General features: G+C 41.1%; 1 non-coding gene across 1 annotated transcript; it reads right to left on the bottom strand.

The window, feature by feature from the left end:
- Nucleotides 1–2,032: 2,032 nt before the first annotated feature.
- On the bottom strand, nucleotides 2,033–2,141 carry LOC144707288 (small nucleolar RNA R71). The gene has a single exon (XR_013582450.1). It is a non-coding gene; the product is annotated as a small nucleolar RNA R71 (small nucleolar RNA).
- Between the last annotated feature and the right edge of the window lie 10,047 nt (nucleotides 2,142–12,188).

Raw genomic sequence — 12,188 nt, 5'->3', positions numbered from 1 at the left:
ATGTTTAATCCATATCTGAACTCATTAATCAAATACATGAGATCTAATCCATTTGATTCAAAGAATCAAGTGGGGTTAGTAGTTTGGAAAAATAATGCATATGAATGATAACAAATATAGATTAAATGAATGCAATTGATACATAATGCTCAAGAAACTCATTAATAATTGATGACATATTGAAAGGCATCAAACACCCTGATGACTCTCAAATATGTCATCAAATAATTAAACTTTTTAGCTTTCATTCATCAAAATTATAATGTTAATTCATGCTAATATCATGCATATGCATCATTTTATGAAATTACTAACCCCACTTGATCCTTTGAATCAAGTGGAGTATATTTAACATTTTATGGTTAAGAAAAATTCAGAGACAGGTTAAGAAGATCAACGAAAGAGACGAGGATCAAGAGGAGCGGGCGAAAATTCAAAGATGCAAAAATTCTGAAAATGCCCCTAGGCATGACTTAAGAGAAACCTATAAATACCCTCTTTAAAGTTGATTTTAGGTTGTCCAGAATTTCTCTCAAGGAAGCTAGGGCTTGGAGAGAAAGGATTTCTGCAGACCCTCCAAGGCTGATGAGCATTGGAGCTGGGCGAGAAGCAAGCTGAGGAGTAGCTGGAAAACGACGATCGTCGCCTTGCCCGGAAGGAGTGACACGAGGAGGCGTGAGCGTTTCAGTTTCAGTACAATCTTCTTCTCCCTTCTAAGACAATCAGAGTTGGGTTGAAGATCACAAGCTATGTCTTCAGCATTTCCAATTTCTGTTGTTCCTTTGGTTACGCTTGATTTCAAATTTCATAGTTGATTGAATAGTTTCCCATTCCGTTCTAGCAAAAATTCCATTGTTCTTGCATCAGATCGTGCAATCCATCCCTGCAGAACTTCCCAACTGCTAGCAACTCAGGCAACAGCCTAGGTTGCCAGCAATCCAAGCCGCGGGGAACAACGCCGCACGCAACAACGCCGCGTGCATCAAGCTCGCCACGCCGCAGCGCGCGCGCAAAGCTCGCGCGACGCGCAGCGGCGCGCAGCTCGCCGCGCAGGTGCATCATGGCACAAACACCGCTGGTGTTTGTGAAATTGCCCAAAGGGCAAAGGCAAATCCTTAGTAAGGAAAGCCTTACTGAAGATTTGGTGCACCGAGACTTTTGAAGAAAGCTCTATCGTTTGTACCGAAGATCGTTTACCAGAGTTTATACTTGAGTATTGAGGTCCAAAAGAACAGATTTGATAGAAAGAATTCTTCTGCTGTTTTTTGTCGTCTCCCTGTGAATCGACCCTCACTCACCCTAAGCTGTGAGGTTATAAATTTCGTTGTATAAGCTCAATCCTCACACGTATTAACTGCTAAACAACCAGTAAAAAACACCCCAAAATTTGAGTTTATCAACTGGCGCCGTTGCCGGGGAGCACGGTATTACAGTAGGATTTTTTTTTAATTGTTCAGTAATCTTTTCTTGATTCTCCTTAAGCTGCAGGACTTAAAAATCTTCAGCTCATTGTTCTGCTAACATTTGTGCTGAAAATCTATGGTAGTTACACGCTCTGAAGCTGGTGAGAAGTCAGCAGAAAAAATTAGTAGAGACGCCACCCCGGATTCTACAGTCACAGAACCAGAAATTCAGCAGAGAAATATGGCTGAAGAGATACATCAGCAGAATGAAAGGAGAAGAACTATGTTGGATAGGTCTACACCGTCCGGAAGCTTATGACAAACCGATGTAAATCTGAACATCGGTGAAGGTATCTTGTTTCGATACGATAATGCATTGATCAATTCTCTACCTGAATTTAACGGATTACCTGCACAGAATCCCTTAGAATTCCTTGATGATTTTCATATTAGATGCTCTTCTCAAAATGTTCCGGGAATATCTACAGAGATGTTAAAAATGAAATATTTTCATCTAACTCTTAAAGATAAAGTGTTTGCATGGTATCGTAATCTAGGAATCACTTTTAATTCTTGGTAAGAGATGCAAGGAACATTTCTGCAGAAATTTTACCCTCTCTCCAAAACGAATTTTTATAGAAGAGAAATTCACAATTTCCATCCTCATGACGGAGAAGCCTTTAGTGAGTCATGGGAGAGATTCAATGATTTGTTGAGGAAATGTCCTCACCATGGCATTGAGCAATGTCAACTAGCCCAAATATTTTATGAATCTCTCTCTGATTTTATGAAAACAAAGTAAATCTCGCTACGGGTGGAACGTTTTATACCGCATATGAGGATGAAGTTTTCGATATTTTGGAGAGAGTTGCAGAAACTGACTTGCAGGAGATTGGGGCCAATCAGAATGGGAGAAACCTGCAGCCAAAAAGAGCAGGAGTTCTGTAGGTTAACGCCAAGGGGGGAGAGCTACAGGCGGGCCTAAGGGAGACTAACCAGAAATTGGAGGAGCTCACCTCCACCTTGAAGAATGTCTTTTTAGGTAACTCTCCTATCATTAAAGCTAAGATCTGCTCTCTCTGCTTCAGCAGGGAACATGAAGATGGAGCCTGCCAAGCCATGGAAGAAGACGTGAAGGCCTTCAACCAGCCGCAACAACCGTGGGCAGGTCAAAAGAGGCCAAATTTCTAAAACGGAGAGACCTTCCACCAAGGGAACAAGCCGGCAGCTCAACCTCCGTTCCAACAGAGACAACCATTCCAGCACAGGCCTCCACAGCAGTATCAGGTTCCATCTCAGAACCAACCTGATTTTTCTTCACTTACCCCTGTCATTACAGATATGATAGAGAAGCAAAACCAAAAGTTGCGGGCGGAGATGGAGATGAAGATGCAAATGATGATGGAATTTCAAACAAAGCAAATGCTGGAGTCTCAAGAGCAGATGAGGAAGATGCTAGAAACCTTCAGGCCTGCACAATCCGAACATCAAGGTATATCTCTAGACCTACCTTGCACATCTTATAAATTTCCCACGAAACCATTAATAAATCCATGCAACTTGCATCATGTGCAGCACTCCATTCCTGATGAGACGAATGGAGACGACCCTAAAGCTCTAGCAATCTCAAAATTGAGAAATGGAAAAGAACTTCAGGATCCCTATCAGGACTCTAGAGAGAATTCTAAGAAGGGGAATGAACCACGAGAGGAAGAAGGAGAGGATTCTCCCTACGTGGAGGAACCTCTACCTTCTACGAGTGAGCAACATGTTCCTTACCCTTCCGCTTTAAATAGAAAAAAACCGATCCTTGATTATGAAAACTGATTGGTGGAGAATTTTAAAAAAGCCACCATGACTGTAATTGTAGAAGATATGCTTAGGTGCGCACCCTCCCTAAAGAAGTACCTTAAGGACTCTTGCACCATTAGGAAGCCTAGGGAAGTAGTTAAATTATCTGAGAACGCCTCTAGCATTCTTAATGCCATCCCTATCAAAATGAGAGACCCTGGAGCCCCTTTAATCACATGTGAAATTGGAGGAAACACATTTTCAAAAGTTTTATTAGATACGGGAGCAAGCATAAGCATCATCCCAACGGCATTATATGAGGAGTGTGGGTTTGGAGAATTGGAGGAAATACACATGGATTTACTCCTAGCCGATGGAACCGTGAGGCAACCCGAAGGAAGGTTAACCAACGTCATGATCACTGTAGAGAATTGTGAAATACCTGTAGATTTTATAGTGACTGATGTGAAGATATCGGGAAACATTAGCTTAGCTCCTACTATCTTAGGAAGACCATTTCTAGTTACGGCAAAAATGATAATGGATTGGGAAAAGGGGACGGTGGAGTTTAAAATTGGAAAGGAGAGAGTTCAACTTGATATATCAAAAATGATGAAGTGTCCCTTAGGAAGCAATGAGGAGTTAAAATTGTGTGCAGAGGGTGACGGAGAGGATGTGATTAAGGAATACTTGTCACAAGTAGAGGGCAGAGAGCTAGAGGAAGAAGTCATAGACGCCCCTTCGGTAGAGGTAGGACCAGAATTGAAACCCTTACCCTCATCCCTCAAATATGCATATCTAGATGAGAAGGAAATCTTACCGGTAATCATTTCCTCATCACTCACTCCTGAACAAGAAAGTGACTTGCTCGATGTACTTAGGGAGCATAAAAATGCTATAGGTTGGACATTTGATGATATTAGGGGAATTCCATCTTCGATTTGTGAACACAGGATATTTTCAGAAGAAGAAGCAAGACCTTGTGGAGAGCATCAAAGGAGACTCAACCCTTACATGAGAGAAGTTCTTGAGAAAGAAATTATAAAGTGGTTGAATGCAGGAATTATTTATGCCATATCCGACAGTAGACGGGTGAGTCCCGTACACATGGTACCAAAGAAATCTGGAATTACAGTAGAAGTGAATGAAAAAGGGGAAGAGGTGCAAAAGAGATTGACCACTAGATGGAGGGTGTGCATTGATTATAGGAAATTAAACAAGGCGACAAAGAAAGATCACTACCCACTGCCCTTCATAGATCAAATACTAGAAAAACTGTGAAGGCAGCAATATTTTTGTTTTCTTGATAGTTATTCAGGATACAACCAAGTAAACATCCATCCTGATGATCAAGAGAAGACGACATTTACGAGTCCCGTAGGGACATATGCCTTTAGGCGTATGCCTTTCGGGCTATGCAATGCCCCCGCCACATTTCAGCGATGTATGAATGCCCTCTTTTCTGATTTTAGTAGGAGAATGTCTAGAAATCTTTATGGATGATTTTTCAGTTTTTGGATCTACCTTTGAAAACTGCTTACTAAGCCTCGCCAAAGTATTGAAGAGGTGCATTGAGTCCAACCTTGTCCTAAGCTGGGAAAAATCCCATTTCATGGTGCAGGAGGGAGTAGTGATGGGACACACGGTCAGCAACCGTGGATTGGAAGTGGACAAGGCCAAAATCGAGATCATCCAGGGCCTTCCACCTCCAACCAACCTAAAAACCCTTAGGGGTTTCTCGGCCACGTGGTTTCTATAGACGTTTTATCTTGATTTTGCTAAAATTTCTAAACCTCTTACAAATCTTTTATCGTCTAAAAATAATGATTTTGAACTAACATTAGAGGCTAAGAACGCATTTGATAAATTGAAAGAAGCTTTAGTTAACGCACCTATCTTGCAAGGGCCCGATTGGACCCTTCCTTTTGAACTAATGTGTGATGCTTCTGATTTTGCAGTAGGTGCAGTGTTAGGTCAGCAAATTGACAAGAAACCCATGGTCATTTACTACGCCAGCAGAACTTTAGTGGATGCGCAGTTGAATTACACTACTACCGAAAAAGAGATGCTGGCAATTATTTTTGCTTTAGAAAAGTTTAGGTCTTATTTACTAGGTAGTAAAATAACTGTTTTTTCGGATCATGCAGCTATTAGATACTTGTTAACGAAGAAGGAGGCTAAACCGAGGTTGATTAGATGGATACTTTTATTACAGGAATTTGATTTAGAGATTAAAGATAAGAAAGGGTGTGAAAATGTAGTAGCTGACCACCTCTCCCGAATCATAGGCGCCCCAACTGAACAAATTAATGATGCATTTCCTGATGAATTTGTCCTAACTGCACAAGGAGCATCGCTTCCTTGGTATGCGCATATTGTCAATTTTTTGGTTTCAGGAAAAATTCCCACAGGATGGACGTCTCATGAGAGGAAGAAGCTGCTTAAGGATGCACGATTTTACTTTTGGGAAGATCCGGAGCTATTCCATCAAGGCCAAGATCAAATTTTGAGGCGATGTGTCCCCGAGAGCGAGCAAAGAACCATTTTGGAATTCTGACATTCCAAACCCGAAGGGGGACACTACTCGGCCAAGGTAACAGCTCATAAAGTTGTTGAATCAGGGTTCTTTTGGCCTACATTATTTCATGACGCCCAGAAATTTTATAATACTTGTTTAGCATGCCAAGCATCCATCAACATAAATAGGAAAGATAGAATGCCCCTACAACCCATACTAGAAGTAGAAATATTTGATTTATGGGGAATCGATTTTATGGGATCCTTCCCTAGTTCTAATGGTTATGAATATAGTTTGATGGCTGTCGATTATGTCTCCAAATGGGTAGAAGCCATTCCCTCCAAAACCAATGACAGTAAGGTAGTGACTAATTTTATTGAGAAAAACATCTTTTATAGATATGGATGCCCACGAGCTATCATTAGTGATGGAGGTTCCCACTTTACAAACTACAACTTTAGGAACCTCCTCAAGAAGTTTGGTGTCCATCATCGAGTCACTACTCCTTATCACCCTCAAGCCAATGGCCAAGTGGAATTGTGCAATCGGGAGGTTAAGAAAATTTTGAGGAAAATAGTGCGTCCGGATGGGAAAGATTGGTCTAGGAAGCTAGATGAGGCATTATGGGCCTATAGGACCGCTTACAAAACTCCTCTCGGCATGTCTCCCTTTTGACTTATCTTTGGGAAGGCTTGTCACCTACCACTTGAGTTAGAACACAAGGCCCTTTGGGCTATTAGGAAACTCAACCTAGATTTGGATAGAGTCGGCAAGCATAGACTTCCTCAATTGAATGAGTTGGAAGAGTTAAGAAATGAGGCTTATGAGAATTCGAAGATTTATAAAGCCAAGATGAAGATGTTTCATGATAAGAGCTTGAGGAGAAGAATTTTTGTAGAGAATCAAAAAGTATGGCTTTACAACTCTAGATTAAAACTCTTTCCAGGAAAATTGAAAACGCGATGGGATGGCCCCTTGTTCAGCAGGTTTTTGAGAATTGAGCGGTTACCATTTTTGATCCTACGTCTCAAAGACAATTCACTGTGAATGGGCAACGGCTCAAACCCTACTTAGAAGAAGAGGATCTTAATAGCCCCATGAATATTATTTTAGAAAAGCCACCGCACGAGCGCGCATGATCTGATTAGTTTTTGCTTCCATTTTCTATTTTCTCTGTTTTGTTATTTTGCCGTGTTTTGTTTTTGTTTTCTTCATTTTTTTTTCTGTCTTCATGTGCAGCAACTCCTATCCAAGCTAGGTACACCGTCTCTGGACAACACGAATGCTGATCGCAGCCTTTCCTTCCATGGTTTAATCTCTCTTTCTCCTTTCTCTTAATTATGATTTGTCATGTAGGAACATGCCTTTTTATTGGGGGGGAGGGGAGTACAGTTGCATGCATCATCCATTAAAAAATTTTCGTTTTGCATTCACAAACCATGGATATTTGATGATCCTAGGAGATACTTGTCCAATGATATGCATGATAATTCGATTCTTTTCAAAAGGGTAGAAGAGCAAGAGTGGCCAGCTAGGAAATCCTAGGTGAAGTAAGCCTAGCTAGGTGCACTATGATCCATACTATTACAGCCATATATTTGACCATTATACGTATCTCACCTCACCATCCACCTCGGGTTGAGTTAGCACTTACATGCACGAAAATTTTTAGCTTTAGTGGAGAGTAGGGTTAGTGTTAGCTCATCGGCAATATTATTATGACGTGAGTGAAGCTCCCTGAACCAAGAAGGATACAAAACTTCGTCGGGGGAATAAGCTGCCAGTCTACTAAGGATGGCACATGGGTCGTGGATAAGCGCCACCAAACTATAAAGTGAAAGCTGCACTGCGCATAAATGAGCAAAAGCTTGCATCATAGTACTAAAGTTGATTGTCATAAAAAATGACCAACAAGCAGAAAATGCCAAAGAAAATAAAGGTGGAAAAGCTGTCTCCCATGTGTTTGAGCCGATGCTACTATAGCCATAGTATTGAGCTAGCCTTAGCACCACTCTCTACGCCTCGTTCAGTAGTGCGCTTGGGGTGTTAACTCGATCTTACTCCATATACTATGTACTTACTATATGTACGCCGTAGATCAAGTACACTTAGTTGAGGTAGAAGGCTGAGATAGATCCTAAATTTCTCCTGTGCTGGTCAAGTTCAATTGCTGAAAATACTCCTTGAAAAGAGCATGAATCAAAGCTATCGGAAGTCGAAAGTCAACTTGAGATCATCTTTTATTCTCACCTGCATTTCATTACTAAGGGACTAGTAATGATCTAAGTTGGGGGGTGTTTGATGACTCTCAAATATGTCATCAAATAATTAAACTTTTTAGCTTTCATTCATCAAAATTATAATGTTAATTCATGCTAATATCATGCATATGCATCATTTTATGAAATTACTAACCCCACTTGATCCTTTGAATCAAGTGGAGTATATTTAACATTTTATGGTTAAGAAAAATTCAGAGACAGGTTAAGAAGATCAACGAAAGAGACGAGGATCAAGAGGAGCGGGCGAAAATTCAAAGATGCAAAAATTCTGAAAATGCCCCTAGGCATGACTTAAGAGAAACCTATAAATACCCTCTTTAAAGTTGATTTTAGGTTGTCCAGAATTTCTCTCAAGGAAGCTAGGGCTTGGAGAGAAAGGATTTCTGCAGACCCTCCAAGGCTGATGAGCATTGGAGCTGGGCGAGAAGCAAGCTGAGGAGTAGCTGGAAAACGACGATCGTCGCCTTGCCCGGAAGGAGTGACACGAGGAGGCGTGAGCGTTTCAGTTTCAGTACAATCTTCTTCTCCCTTCTAAGACAATCAGAGTTGGGTTGAAGATCACAAGCTATGTCTTCAGCATTTCCAATTTCTGTTGTTCCTTTGGTTACGCTTGATTTCAAATTTCATAGTTGATTGAATAGTTTCCCATTCCGTTCTAGCAAAAATTCCATTGTTCTTGCATCAGATCGTGCAATCCATCCCTGCAGAACTTCCCAACTGCTAGCAACTCAGGCAACAGCCTAGGTTGCCAGCAATCCAAGCCGCGGGGAACAACGCCGCACGCAGCAACGCCGCGTGCATCAAGCTCGCCCACGCGCAGCAGCGCCGCGAGCAGGCTCGCCCGCGCACGGCAGCGCCGTGTGCAGGCTCGCCTGCGCAGGTGCTCGCGCGTGCACAAACACCCGCTGGGTGTTTGTGAAATTGCCCAAAGGGCAAAGGCAAATCCTTAGTAAGGAAAGCCTTACTGAAGATTTGGTGCACCGAGACTTTTGAAGAAAGCTCTATCGTTTGTACCGAAGATCGTTTACCAGAGTTTATACTTGAGTATTGAGGTCCAAAAGAACTGATTTGATAGAAAGAATTCTTCTGCTGTTTTTTGTCGTCTCCCTGTGAATCGACCCTCACTCACCCTAAGCTGTGAGGTTATAAATTTTGTTGTATAAGCTCAATCCTCACACGTATTAACTGCTAAACAACCAGTAAAAAACACCCCAAAAATTGAGTTTATCACACCCCCCAACTTAGATCATTACTAGTCCCTTAGTAATGAAATGCAAGTGAGAATAAATGATGATCATTAGTTGACTCTCAGCTTTTGATAACTTTCACTTATGCTCTCGTTAGGGAGTGTCTTCATCAATTGATCTTGACCAATTTAGGGAAACTTCTGAGGATCTATTTCAGCCCTTGTACCACAACTAAGTGCACTTCTGATTTATGGAGTACATATAGTAAGTACATATCATATGGAGTAAGGTTGAGTCAACACCCCAAGCGCACTACTGAACAAGGCGTAGAGAGCGGTGCTAATGCTGGCTCAATACTAATGGCTATACTAGCATCGGCTCAAACACATGGGAGACAGCTTTTCCACCCTATTTTTTTCAATTACATTTGCTGCATGTTGGTCATATTTGATGACAGTCAACTTTGATTTCTAAGTTGCAAGCTTTATGCTTGTATTTCTTGATGCAGCTTTTACTTTGCATTTTGATGGCGCTTATCCACTACCCATGTGCCGTCCTTAGTAGACCGGCAGCTTATTCCCGCGAAGAGGTTTTGTATCCCTCTTGGTTCAGGGAGCTTCACTCACGTCAATAATAATAATGCCGATGAGCCAACACTAGTCCTACTCTCCACTAAAGCTAAAGGTTTCATGCATGTAAGTGCAAACTCAACCGAGGTGGATGGCAAGATGAGAGAAATATAATGATAAGATTTATGAATTGTGGATAGTATGAATCATCTGTGCACCTAGCTAGGCCTATTTCACCTAGGATCCCCTAACTGGCCAGTCTTTCAACTCTAATCACCCTTGAAAAGAGCCCTAGTGTCGTGTTTATCATTGCTTGAATATCTCCTAAGATCATCAAATATCCATGGTTTTGGTTCATGCAAACGAAAAAATTTTGATAGATGATAGAGCAGTTATGCATGCGACTCTATTCCCCCCTTCCCCCATAAAAATGGCATGTTCCTACATGACAGAAAGTAAAATGGAGAAGGAAGAAGAGAGACCAAACGATGGAATGGAGAGCTGCGATTGGCGACTTAAGTTGTCCATCTTCGTGGTGTAGGCGAGCATGGAGAAGTGAGGCTGCACATGACGACGCAAACAAAAACGAAGAAAACAAAAGCAGAACAAAAAAAACAAGAGAGATAAAATAAGAAGACAAACACACAAAACAAGATAGATAAAATCAGATCATGCTACTATCATTAGGAGATTTCTCTAGAGGGATATTCATAGGTCCTTGCAAATCCTCTTGTAAATAGGGTTTGAGTCTTTGTCCATTAACAGTAAATTGTTTATGAGACTGAGGATCTAAAATTGTGACGGCTCCATTCTCAAAAGCTTTTTGGACAATGAAGGGGACATCCCACCTAGTTTTCAATTTTCAGGGAATAATTTCAATCTAGAGTTGTAAAGCCAAACTTTCTGGTTCTCCACAAAGGTTCTTCTCCTCAAGCTTTTATCATGAAACATTTTCATTGTTGCTTTATAAATCTTTGAATTCTCATAAGCCTCATTTCGGAGTTCTTCCAACTCATTCAATTGAAGAAGCCTTTGCTTGCCGGCTTGATCCAAGGCCAAATTGAGTTTTCTAATAGCCCAAAGGGCTTTCTGTTCTAACTCTAAAGGTAGGTGACAGCCCTTCCCAAAGATAAGTCGAAATGGGGACATTCCTAGAGGTGTCTTGTAGGCTGTCCGGTAAGCCCATAATGCCTCGTCTAGTTTCCTAGACCAATCCTTCCCGTCCGGACGCACTATCTTCCTTTAGGATCTTCTTAAGCTCTCTATTGCACAATTCGACTTGACCATTAGCTTGGGGTGATACGCGTAGTGACTCGATGATGGACACCAAACTTCTTAAGGAGGGTTCTAAAGTTATAATTTGTAAAATGGGAACCTCCGTCGCTAATTATGGCTCGTGGGCATCCATATCTATAGAAAATATTTTTTTCAATAAAATTGGTCACTACCTTACTGTCATTAGTCTTTGTGGGAATGGCCTCTACCCATTTGGACACATAGTCGACTGCCATCAAGATATATTCATATCCATTAGAGTTAGGAAAGGGGCCCATAAAATATATTCCCCACAAATCAAAGATCTCTACTTCTAGAATGGGCTGCAAGGGCATACGATCTCTCTTGTTGACATTAATGGAGGTTGGCAAGCTACGCAGTTGTTATAAAATTTCTGGGCATCTTGAAATAGAGTGGGCCAAAAGAAACCAGATTCGACAATTTTATGTCCAGTTACCTTAGCTGAGTATCCTCACACGTATTAACTGCTAAACAACCAGTAAAAAACACCCCAAAAATTGAGTTTATCAACTGGCGCCGTTGCCGGGGAGCACGGTATTACAGTAGGATTTTTTTTTAATTGTTCAGTAATCTTTTCTTGATTCTCCTTAAGCTGCAGGACTTAAAAATCTTCAGCTCATTGTTCTGCTAACATTTGTGCTGAAAATCTATGGTAGTTACACGCTCTAGAGCTGGTGAGAAGTCAGCAGAAAAAATTAGTAGAGACGCCACCCCGGATTCTACAGTCACAGAACCAGAAATTCAGCAGAGAAATATGGCTGAAGAGATACATCAGCAGAATGAAAGGAGAAGAACTATGTTGGATAGGTCTACACCGTCCGGAAGCTTATGACAAACCGATGTAAATCTGAACATCGGTGAAGGTATCTTGTTTCGATACGATAATGCATTGATCAATTCTCTACCTGAATTTAACGGATTACCTGCACAGAATCCCTTAGAATTCCTTGATGATTTTCATATTAGATGCTCTTCTCAAAATGTTCCGGGAATATCTACAGAGATGTTAAAAATGAAATATTTTCATCTAACTCTTAAAGATAAAGTGTTTGCATGGTATCGTAATCTAGGAATCACTTTTAATTCTTGGTAAGAGATGCAAGGAAAATTTCTGCAGAAATTTTACCCTCTCTCCAAAACGA

Source organism: Wolffia australiana, chromosome 8, assembly GCF_029677425.1.
Source record: "Wolffia australiana isolate 7733 chromosome 8, ASM2967742v1".
NCBI classification, from domain to species: Eukaryota; Viridiplantae; Streptophyta; class Magnoliopsida; order Alismatales; family Araceae; genus Wolffia; species Wolffia australiana.
This window is presented reverse-complemented; position numbering and strand designations above follow the sequence as displayed.